Source organism: Carassius auratus, chromosome 20 (assembly GCF_003368295.1).
Source record: "Carassius auratus strain Wakin chromosome 20, ASM336829v1, whole genome shotgun sequence".
Classification (NCBI taxonomy): Eukaryota; Metazoa; Chordata; class Actinopteri; order Cypriniformes; family Cyprinidae; genus Carassius; species Carassius auratus.
The window spans coordinates 2,675,703-2,686,647 of NC_039262.1; the positions used below are offsets into that span (position 1 = coordinate 2,675,703).

Genomic DNA, 10,945 nt, shown 5'->3' on the forward strand with positions numbered 1-10,945 from the left:
TCATTGCAAAAATTTCTTTTTATTTCTCTTACAAAGAAAACTATTATAACAACATACAACAATCAAAAAAGCCAATTTCTTTCACTGTTGTCATGATAATTTCCCTTAAACCCTTTTTCTATCCGTGGATAAAAGAGAACAGGCTTCACAGGGAAGAAAAGCCAGATAATTTAAACACAGTTGTGCAAAGGAAATAAAGCATGCAAGAACCAGACAAATTTGCTACAAGTTAACCTGTCAGATAAATACTACTAATTTACAAAAGGAGAAATGAGATAATAATTCAACAAAACTAGGGTGGTGTATTTACCTCCTGTAATATACAACATGGTCTCTGAACGTTGTAAACATTTCGTACACACTCACAGCTATTTCGATCTATAGGTAGACGTCCTGATTTAAAGCCGTTTTGCCGTCAGGATGGGATAACAGGGAATGCTGACTTGGATCCTGTGATGAATTCAAGCAACGGCCCTGATTAAAAGCAGCCAAAAAGAACCATGACTAGTCCTGCCAGAAATGCAATACTGGACCAATGTTAAGGTAAAGAAGGTCAGAAATACATCCAACTCAAACTAAGAGCTTTGGTTTATTTTAATTTAATTGCTTAAATATGGGCTTTACAAGCCGTATAAAAAGCACTGCTTCAAGGAAAGCTTTCGGTTGTTTGGTGAGGTCTGTTTAGTTCCAACTGTAAGGCACTCAATAAATATAACTCTGTCAGACGATTGCAGTTGGGTAAATCAATCTGTTGATGACTGGTGAACGAAGGATAAAAGCCGATAATGAAGATTTTCATTAACATAACTGACAATGTACCACCACATCAATGGAATAAAATGTATCTACACAACCGATCAAAAGTTTGGGCTCAGTAAGATTTAAAAAAAAATGTTTTTGGAATAAAAAAAAGAAAAGAAAAATGTATGCTGCATTAATTTTATGAAGATAGAGAAAAAACAGTAATGTTGTGAAATATCACATAATATTTTTCTTTCTGAACATATTTTAAAATGTACTTTATGTGATGCAAAGCTGTATTTTCAGCATCATTTCTCCAGTCTTCAGTGTCACATGATCATTCAGATATCATTCTAATATGCAGATTTTCTGCTCCACAATGTATTATTATTATTTTTATTATTATTAATGTTTCTAACATTTATAATGATTGAAAACAGTTGACATTTTTAACACATTTTCATATGTTTTGTAGACACTGATACATTTCTCTTTCAAGGATTCTTTGAAGAATAAAAAACAACAGCTTTAAGTTTAAAATAGATTATTATTTTTTTTATCCATGTTAATGTCTCTACTGTCATTTTTTATCAATTTAATGCATCTTTGCAGAATATTAATTTCCTAAAAGGATTACTGATCCCAAACTTTGAATGTTTAAATACTATAAAAAAAATTATAATAAAAAAAAGAATGTACTCCTGCTGCATTGTTGCAATGGGTAATATAGTGCTATAACTGAGTGCATTACCCCTCTTTTTTGAGGATATGAATTGCTCCAGTTATCAGGAAAACAATATCCGTGTACGATACATCCAGAACCTTCAATATTCCCCACTGGAAACCTTTCCCAGCCGCATTTGATTAAGCAACATAAAAGCTAAATAAATTATCCCAGCACATGCACGCTACTCAAAGAAAGCTTGATGTAGCACACTGGCAAACACTTTCAAGCATCCGTGTCTGTTTCTTTGGTTAAAAGCTTTAAAACAGTGAAAAAGCACTTAGCATCAAGCAACATTAACTGCTTACAAATGTAGTGTACTTAGACACAGAGCCCCTATTTCGTTTGAAACGCAATTGACTTAAACGTACAACTTTGTGTGATCAATTAAGGCACAGAAATTTAAATTACCCTAAATTAGTTGCATTAACTTGAACATAGATGCTTTACAAAAATATTCCCTCTATGACTCAAGTTCCAAATACATTAATCAATCTACGGCTTTATAAGTTACTTTTGTCAAATACATATAACTTAAATGCTTAAGTTAAAAAAAGCACAAAAAGAGATATTTGATCACAAACTGTCATGCAGATGTTGTTCAGTGCTTTAAATGATATATTATAAACATGCCAAGACAAGTAAATAATAACATAATGATAATGAAATTCTCGATCCATCTCTATTCCTTCAATTCCAAATAATCCATCCTATGACAATGAATCCCAGAGGTCAAAAGGTCCAGAATAATGTATTACAACAACAAAGTCCAATGTAAAAAATAATTCCCTTTCAACAGGCTCATAAATACTTATGTTAGCGAGGGAATGTAGTTCAGCGAGACAGGATGAGCATCCTAGGAAGGTTTGTGCTTTAAAACCATGCTGTTTGTTTGAAGGTTCCATGTTTATATAATTGTCTGTTCAATATGGCCGCCACACGCCTTCATCCATTCTACCAGCAGGATTGAGAAGAGTGGGGGAGTTGCTATGACTTCCATCTCCCTCCACCCCCCCACCTCCATCGGCCTGGACCGGGAGGTTGGGGTTGACCAGGCTGGTTCCTGTGGATGCGCTAGTACAAGGTGGCATCATCCGAGTGGGCGATCGGTCTCCTCCGGGAACCATAGAGAACTGGTAGGAGCCCGAGGAGGCGCCGTAGTAGAGATAAGGTGTGCTGCTGCTCTGGAAGGGTCCACTTTGGCTCTGGGTGGAGCCGGGGTACGGCGGGGGAAGGTAGGTGTGGTAGTGAGCACTGCCAAGTGACATACCGGTGGTGACGGGGTGGGCGTGTATGTGAAGGTGGCCGGGTAGTGCATTCTGGGACTGGAAAATCGGCTCTCGGTGAGTGATGAGAAAGTGGGGAACTGACGCTCAAACTGGCCAGGAAAAGGACTCAAATCTGTCGAACCTACAAAAAAACAAAGATTGAGGTTACTTTTTATAGACGTATGGAAGAATCTGAAAACAGAAATTCCAGTAATGAACAATCATGACAACAACCTCTTCATTTAACTACAACACTGTTTAGCTAAGTGCATGAATATAGCCACTATGTTAAAACTGAGTTTTAAAAACTAGTGTGACCAACTAGAAATCATGTGGTAATTAGTCTTACTTTTTGGATTCAACTTAGGCCAATCTTCCTTTTATTACTAAATTTAAAGGGTTAGTTCACCCAAAAATGTAAATTAGTCCATAAATTACTCATCTTCAAGTCATCCTATGTGTATATGACATTCTTCTCTCAGACGAATCCAGTTGGAGTTAAAATTGTGTTTTCAAGCTGTTTCATGGCACTCAGCAGTTGTGGCATGCTTTAGTCCAAAAGACGTTAAATAAAAGGTGCCCATCCACAAAAAAAAAAGTGTCTCTCAGGACTCCAGGGGGTAAACAACGGCCTTTTGTAGCGAAACGATGAGTTTTTGTCAGAAAAATATACATTTTTAAAACATAATAATCACTTTAATCTAGCTTGCGCTCACAGTTGTAAATGAAACAGCTCCGGGGGAATGATGTATGAGGTCAGTTTTTGCGCATGCGCCACTCAGAAGTGACAAACACGAAAGTGCAGTGGAGAAAACAAAATAAAAAAAGTTACTAATCAGAAGTACAAAACGAGGATTTGTAAAGAAAAGTATAAGAGGATTTCGATATAAGCCAAGAGAAGACTAGTTTTTCTTTGCTAAGTAAGGAAACTTGCTTCCTTTGCTCCTGTTAACAAACCATAGTTTTCATGAGACTCACTGGTGCATGTGTAACGGACGCACTAGTGACAGACGCTAGTAGCTGTAGCCATTTAGCCTCCTTGAGGAGCGGCGGAGAAGACCCGGGTGAGAGGGGTTACATTAGTGCCGTGACCCGGATGGGAGTGAGGTTTAGGGGGGTGAGTGTAACGGAGGCCAGCAAGTAGTGCTGTGCAGGTAAACCTCACTCCCTGATCTCAAGAGACGCACTAGTGACAGACGCTAGTGGCTGTAGCCATTTAGCCTCCTTGTTAGTGCGTCCACCTCCCATGCCGGAGCCCCGCTCGGAGCGAGTGCGAAGAGCGGCGGAGAAGACCCGGGTGAGAGGGGTTACACATGCACAATGCTGACCTCATACGTCAACAGCCCAGAGTTGCTTCCGTGTACAACCGTTGGTGCAAGCTACATTAAAGTGATTATTACGTTTTGAATATGGATATTTTTCTTACAAAAACGCATCGATTTGCTACAGGAGGCCTTTGTTTACCCCCTGGAGTTGTGTGAGACCCTTTTTTAATGGATAGGCACTTTTTATTTAATTTCTTTTGGACTGATGCATGCAACACCCACTGAGTGCCATGAAACAGCTTGAAAGATCAAAGAAAAGTTTTAATATAACTCTGACTGGATTCATCTCAAAGAAGAAAGTCATACACCCAGGATGACTTGAGGGTGAGTAATTTATGGGCTAATTATCATTTTGGGTGAAACTAACCATTTAAAGAGTTATGAACAGTCTTGAAGAAAAAAAAATATGAATAACTTAAGATAGAATAAGCAGTTTATGCAACTGACCCAAGAGTTATTTTTTTATTATGTGACATTTATTATTATTATTTTTAATAAAAACACAATAAAAACTGATATATTTATTACAATTTAAACTGTTTTCTATTTGGATATAATTTAAAATTTTATTTATTCCTGTGGTGGCAATGCTGAATTTTTAGCATCATCACTCCAAGTCTTCAGTGTCACATGATCAAAAGTTCTAACTAAAAGCATTTATTTAAAAAATAAATATTTTTTAACATTATAAATGTATAACTGCCACTTTTGATCAATTTAATTTGATACTTTCTGAACAAATGTATTAATTTCTTATAAAATATGTATAAAATATAAAATTTCAACATCAAAATTTCACAAATCCAGTGCATTTTAAACTAAATTAATAAAAAAGAAAAACAGATTTAAATTACAGAATGTAACTATTAAAAAAAACACAATTAACTTTAATTTAGAGACATGCAGAGGAGGACAGTATATCGATTAGTTGGCTTCACTTCATTGTGGTTTTTCCTCTTTGTCAATGACAAGTTCATGTGTATGTGTATTCATGTGTGCGGTTATATGTCTCAGTTCATTTGTGTCTCCGGGGTATTTCTATGCCTCTGTATGCTGTGTGCATGTTTAAATTGTGTGTGTGCATCTGCATTGGTTGCCGCACATAAAACACAACTAGGATGCATAATCGGTCACACATTTGGAAACGTTTAGGAGGGGCGCAAAGCAGCATTGTAGTGAGAGAGACAGACGTCTGCACTTTTGTGGGCTCCTGGTATCTTCAGCATTATAAACCCAGGCAAAAACTGTCCATTTGCCCTTCTGTCCTTAACATATTCTTTATTCCCCTCCAAAAATCAGAAACCACTAATGGTCTGTAGCTAGCGCTAGTGCCAAGGGGTAGAGGAACAAAAAGAAACAGCCTCGCCTCCCTGGCGCGGAGCTGTTTTCATAAATCACACGGCGTCTTTCTTGTCACCATGTCTGCGGGCCGACTGGGTGGCATGGTTAAATGTGGGTGATTTGTGGAGGCACAGCTTGTCGCTATCGCTAGTTTCCCTTTCCCCTCTACACCCATCCCCTTTTCTCTCATATTTAAAATCTTTGGTTTGAGCATCTGACGATAATGGTTCTCTCACCCCGGGCTATACAGAGTGCCTGTGCTCTGAATAAGAGACTGAATGATAAAAGCAAAAAAGTTATTTACATACATTCTCTGCTAGTCACCAAAAATCCATAGACGAGATGGCGCTGGTCTTGAGAACAGATGCTATGTCTGTAAAACTAATGATTTATTTGGCAAGACTGATTTGGATGCAGGTGAACCAAACAATTATGGCTAATTTAGAAGTTTAAGTCATGTCTACATGAGGAATGATGTCACCATGCAACACAGTGCAGTAGTTTTTACTCTTTTGTATGCTACAATGCTAAAGCTAAACCTATAACTTTCTAAATTTGGCAGGCAAGTACATAAACACATATGCTTCAAACTCAATTTCACTTTTTTGGGGGAAATGAATCAGACTTATAATTCATATTGCAACCAGTATTGCTAAAGCTAAAACTATAAAAAAAAAAATGTTTTTATATATTTAGAATTTATTTAGATGTTTACAATAAATATTTAATTATATAGAATTATTAGAACTACTTAGAAATATTTTCTAAACTAAACTAATAAATGACAAAGCACATTAAACTAAACATTTATATTAAAAATGTAAATTAAATATTAAATAGGACATGCTAAATGACAATATAAATATAAAACAGTTAATACAAAATATAAAGAAAACCTATGACAATACATAAGACTAAAATAACACTGAATGCAAAAAGTTTTTTCTGTCAAGTGCTGCTATAGTTGTGATTTACAAATAGTTTTCTCTTTCAGGTCTAATACTGTTATGGCAGAGGAGCAGTTTGAAGAGAAGAAATTTTTCCCCCGGAAATGTTTGAATAAGTTATTTTTGCAAATTTGCTTGCTCACAGAAATAAATTACACATTTTACCTTTAAAGCTGACATGATCTGAATAACAATAATTCAAGTTTAATAGCACAAACATTGAGGTATCTCTATCGCCCCCTTGAGAACAGAAGTATATTACCACTACGCAAAACAAAATGTTGCAAAGACTAATACTCTGCAGAGTTTTGTATCTGCAATAGACAACAACAATGCATATTTGCTTTGTTTACTCTTACAGTTAATTTGGAGGAGACATCAAAGAGCTGTGTCCTTATCTCACACAAAACCTATTATTAACAAAAGCTCATGCGCTGGGATCAAATGAAAAGATGATATACCTAAACTAATTAAACACGACAGGCGGGTGGCAGGCATCCAGAAGCTGACAGCCAGCACTCAGGTGAGGGAGATTCTTGTTTAATCACTTTAAGCCTCTCCTGGTTTCTCAGGAATGGATGAGGGTGTAGTATGGCAGTAAAAGAGAGAGAATGAAAACACTTACTTGGCACTGAATCAAACAGGTGTTTGGAAATGGAAACTAGTCTGTCTACATTTATTCTTTAAAGGTGACATTTCTGGGTGTGTTGCAGGGGCACACAAGGACAAATTAGCTTATGGGGTGCAAGTCGGGCAACCGAGTTGGCCTTCCACACCCCAAAAGGTTCTCTGGGAAGCGTAACGCTATAAAGCGGCTTTATTTGCCCGCCACTGGCCTGTTATTATGTCTTGGTCTGTTATTAACAATATACTATGCAGGATCAAAGCCATGGAAAGAGGAGCAAAGGAAACCTTTTTTCTCTCCCCCACGAGTTTTAAAAATACTCGCATGGTGCAGTCCAATTTTAAAAACAGTCTCCGTTTACATGTATAGCACTATTAGCTAATAAAAATCGAGCAAATTTGAGACTGTTCTAATGAATTATGACACTGAAATGTAATGCTATGGTTTGTTAAATATGACTGACAAACCATTACAGAAAAATTATCATTTCAGAAAATAGCCCTCCCAAAAAAATCTGACTGAACAGTCATCCAACACATAAGGAGCAAATTCCCAAAAATATTTGGAGCACTTTTGTACACTTTTGTCAAGAGCTTGTATAGAATACATTAGCATAATCTATTATCTTTTATGGCAGAATTTAAATTAAAAACAAGCTGGTTAAAATTAAAGTGTGCATTTTCTTTTAAAAAAGGTAGTTTTTTTAGAAAACCTGTTTGAAATTTGTTATTATTTTAAATTTTTTGCAATTCTGCTTGGTGGCACATAAAAAAAAATGTTGAAATGGTTGTGTCAGCATGAATATATAACATTAATTTAACAATAACATTATAGTTACTGTGATTCTTTATCTGCAAATGAGGTTCAAATTCAGCTCAATCACCAAACTCCAGTGCCATTTAAATGATGAAATTTGGTAAAGTTCATTTTATGAGAAAAGTTATTTAAAAAATTAGATTTGAGATTTAATTTAAAAACTGTAAATATCTCTCAGTAGAAAATTCACCTTATGATTTTCAAATATCATTCAAAAGTTGTATAAACAAAGCTGCAGTATTCACACAAATCCCCATCTTTCTAAAATGTGCAAAACCACCATAAAACATGTGACCTCCCCGCTGCCCACTGCAGTGTCTGACGCAAGGGGTAGGGGGCGCACCTGCTGTAGGGCTGAGGCTGGAGGTTACCTGGGAGGCGTCTGGGCACATCGCTGATGGAGGGCAGCCCTGTGGCCCGGCTGGATGAGAGCGGGGTTGTGGAGTGCACAGACGGGGAGGCCATGGGACTCAGGTAAGGATGGGTACGTCTGGTCATTATGACCAAGGTGGGGGAAGACTGAGCCTGGCGTGGATCTAAAATGTACAAAAGAAAAGAAAGCAAAGTAGTTAAAGGCATAGTCCACCCAAAGATGCAAACTCTGTCAAACATTTACTTGCATGTTGGTTCAAAACCTATATGATATATGACAGTATATACATACATACATACACACACATTTGAATTCTGCCAAAGGCATTCAGAATATGTGTGCTACCCAAATAAAATAATGACTAAAAGTAAGTCTTTTAGAACGGGTTTCTCAAGCCAGGTGCGTGCATTAGACCAGGGCTCATCTCTTGTTTCCAAATGCATCACAAAGTGCTTGAGAAAGCTGTAAACTAATTTCACATTGCACAAGGTGCAAACAACCTTACGCCTGTTTAATACATAATCCGTCTGCTGTGCGTATGCGTTTCGTATTTTTTTACGCACACATGTTAACGGATTCCAGCGTTCATGCGGTTGCGGTCCGTCAGTGCGTTCCAGGAGCATTGTGTCTGCATCAGTGCAGCGATATATATACCATGTTTTCCGGACTAAAGTCACACTTTTTTTCATAGTTTGGCTGGTCCTGCTTTTTATAGTCAGGTGCGACTTATTTATCAAAATTAATTTCACATGAACCAAGAGAAATGAACTAAGAGTTCACATTACCGTCTACAGCTGCGAGAGGGCGCTCTATGCTGCTCAGTGCACCTGTAGTCTACACTGAAAAACAGAGCGCCCTCTCTCAGTTGTAGATGGTAATGTGAACTCTTGGTTCTTGGTTCTAAATAAATGCAAAATATAGTTCAGTGTGACTTATATATGTTTTTTTTCCTCGTCATGATGTCTTTTTGGACTGATGCGACTTATACTCAGGTGTGACTTAAGCCCTATTCGGACGGGACTAGTTTTACAGGGGGTCGTTAGAGAAATCTGCGTTTCGCAGACATACTTGGTGATTTTAATCCCGTCTGAATCTGCCACGTCTTTTTGCCACGTCGATTGTGTTACTTATTTATGGAACATAATTACTGTTTACAGTCTGCCGCTGGTTCTGTTGACAAGGACAGCTCCTGTAAACGTAAGCATACCGGGCCCAACCCAAAACGAACCAAGAAGAGGTTTGGGACAAGAAGAGAAAGAGTGAGGATCAATATCGGAGAGAGCTTCGCGACAAACTTCAACTAGAACAGAATTGCTGATCAGAATTGCTGATCTATCTTTGTGTTTTACTCGACAGGTGAGTTGTTTTCATTCGCATCTTTACAAAAAACGTATGCTATTATAACGAGCAACAAGATTAGTATTATGGGGCATAACACGCCAAACGCGGGTCCATCGCATCTCTAAGACCCATCATATGGGTCAAATTATAGGCTTTCTTTTGTATGCCAAAAATTCATTAGGATATTAAGTAAAGATCATGTTCCATGAAGATATTTTGTAAATTTCCTACTGTAACTATATTACAATTTCAAATAGTTATTCGTAAATTTTGGTATATTATACCAAATATTGTCCTATCCTAACAAACCATACATCAATGGAAAGCTTATTCATCCAGCCGTTAAATTATGTATAAATCTAATTTCGAAAAACCTATGACTTATGGTTTTGAGGTCCGGGGGTCACATATGTTAATTAATCAGTATAAACCTGTCATTAACTTAATTAAAACTGACAATTCAACTGTTCTATTTATATATGTATGTTCTCATATAAAGTCTTGTGTGGTAAGCAAATACAATGTGATCCCTTGAGCAAAAGCATTTAAATGAAGGCATTCTCAAATGTTTGTCTGAGATGACATATTTCATGCTTCATTAATTCAAGCTTTCTGTCATGCCACAGTATCAGTTTTAAAAGCAGGCAAATAATCGCTAAAGTCAAACAAAATACGGTTCATTCCTTCTCAGATTGAGTCACTTGGCTTGCACACGGTACAGTAACAGGAGCCAGAGTACAGGACATGCGCTCTCAGAGCAGTAATATAGGACAGGTGATATCCTGTTCTCTCACGTGACACAACGCACTGCCCTAGGCTGTCCACACTCGGTTTCCACTTGTCCATTCATGTTGCAGTGTGCGATTTCAGCTCAGAATAACCGACTTTTTGCTGAGACGAATAGACATTACTGTAACAGTGACAGACACCAGATATGCTGAAATGCTTGGGAGGATGACTAACGTTAATCGTTTGTTCTTAACAGAAACAACAATTCTGACTGACAGGTTAGCGGCGACTTAAAGGATAATTTTCTTCATTCATGTGGATTTGCAAATGTGCAGATTTATATCATTAAAACAGGAACATAAGAAACATGCCATGTTAGTAAATTAGCATTGCCTGGGAAACTGATTAATTACAACAACATCAAGAGGCTAAAGTTGGGAAGTCAAGGCCTAATGGTTAGAGCGATGGACTCCCAATCGAAGGGTTGTGAGTTCGAGTCACGGCCGGACGGAATTGTAGGTGGGGGGTGCATGAACAGCTCTCTCTCCACCTTCAATATCACGACTTCGGTGCCCTTGAGGATGGCATTGAACCCCCAACTGCCCCCGGGTGCTGCAGCATAAATGCTGCCCACTGCTCCGGGTGTGTGCTCACAGTGTGTGTGTGCTGTGTGTTCAACTGCTCTGTGTGTGTACATTTCGCATGGGTTAAATGC

At 37.7% G+C, this 10,945-nt stretch overlaps 1 pseudogene; it reads right to left on the minus strand.

Moving 5' to 3' along the window:
• On the minus strand, positions 1-10,347 carry LOC113037885 (runt-related transcription factor 2-like; annotated as a pseudogene).
• Positions 10,348-10,945: the final 598 nt, after the last annotated feature.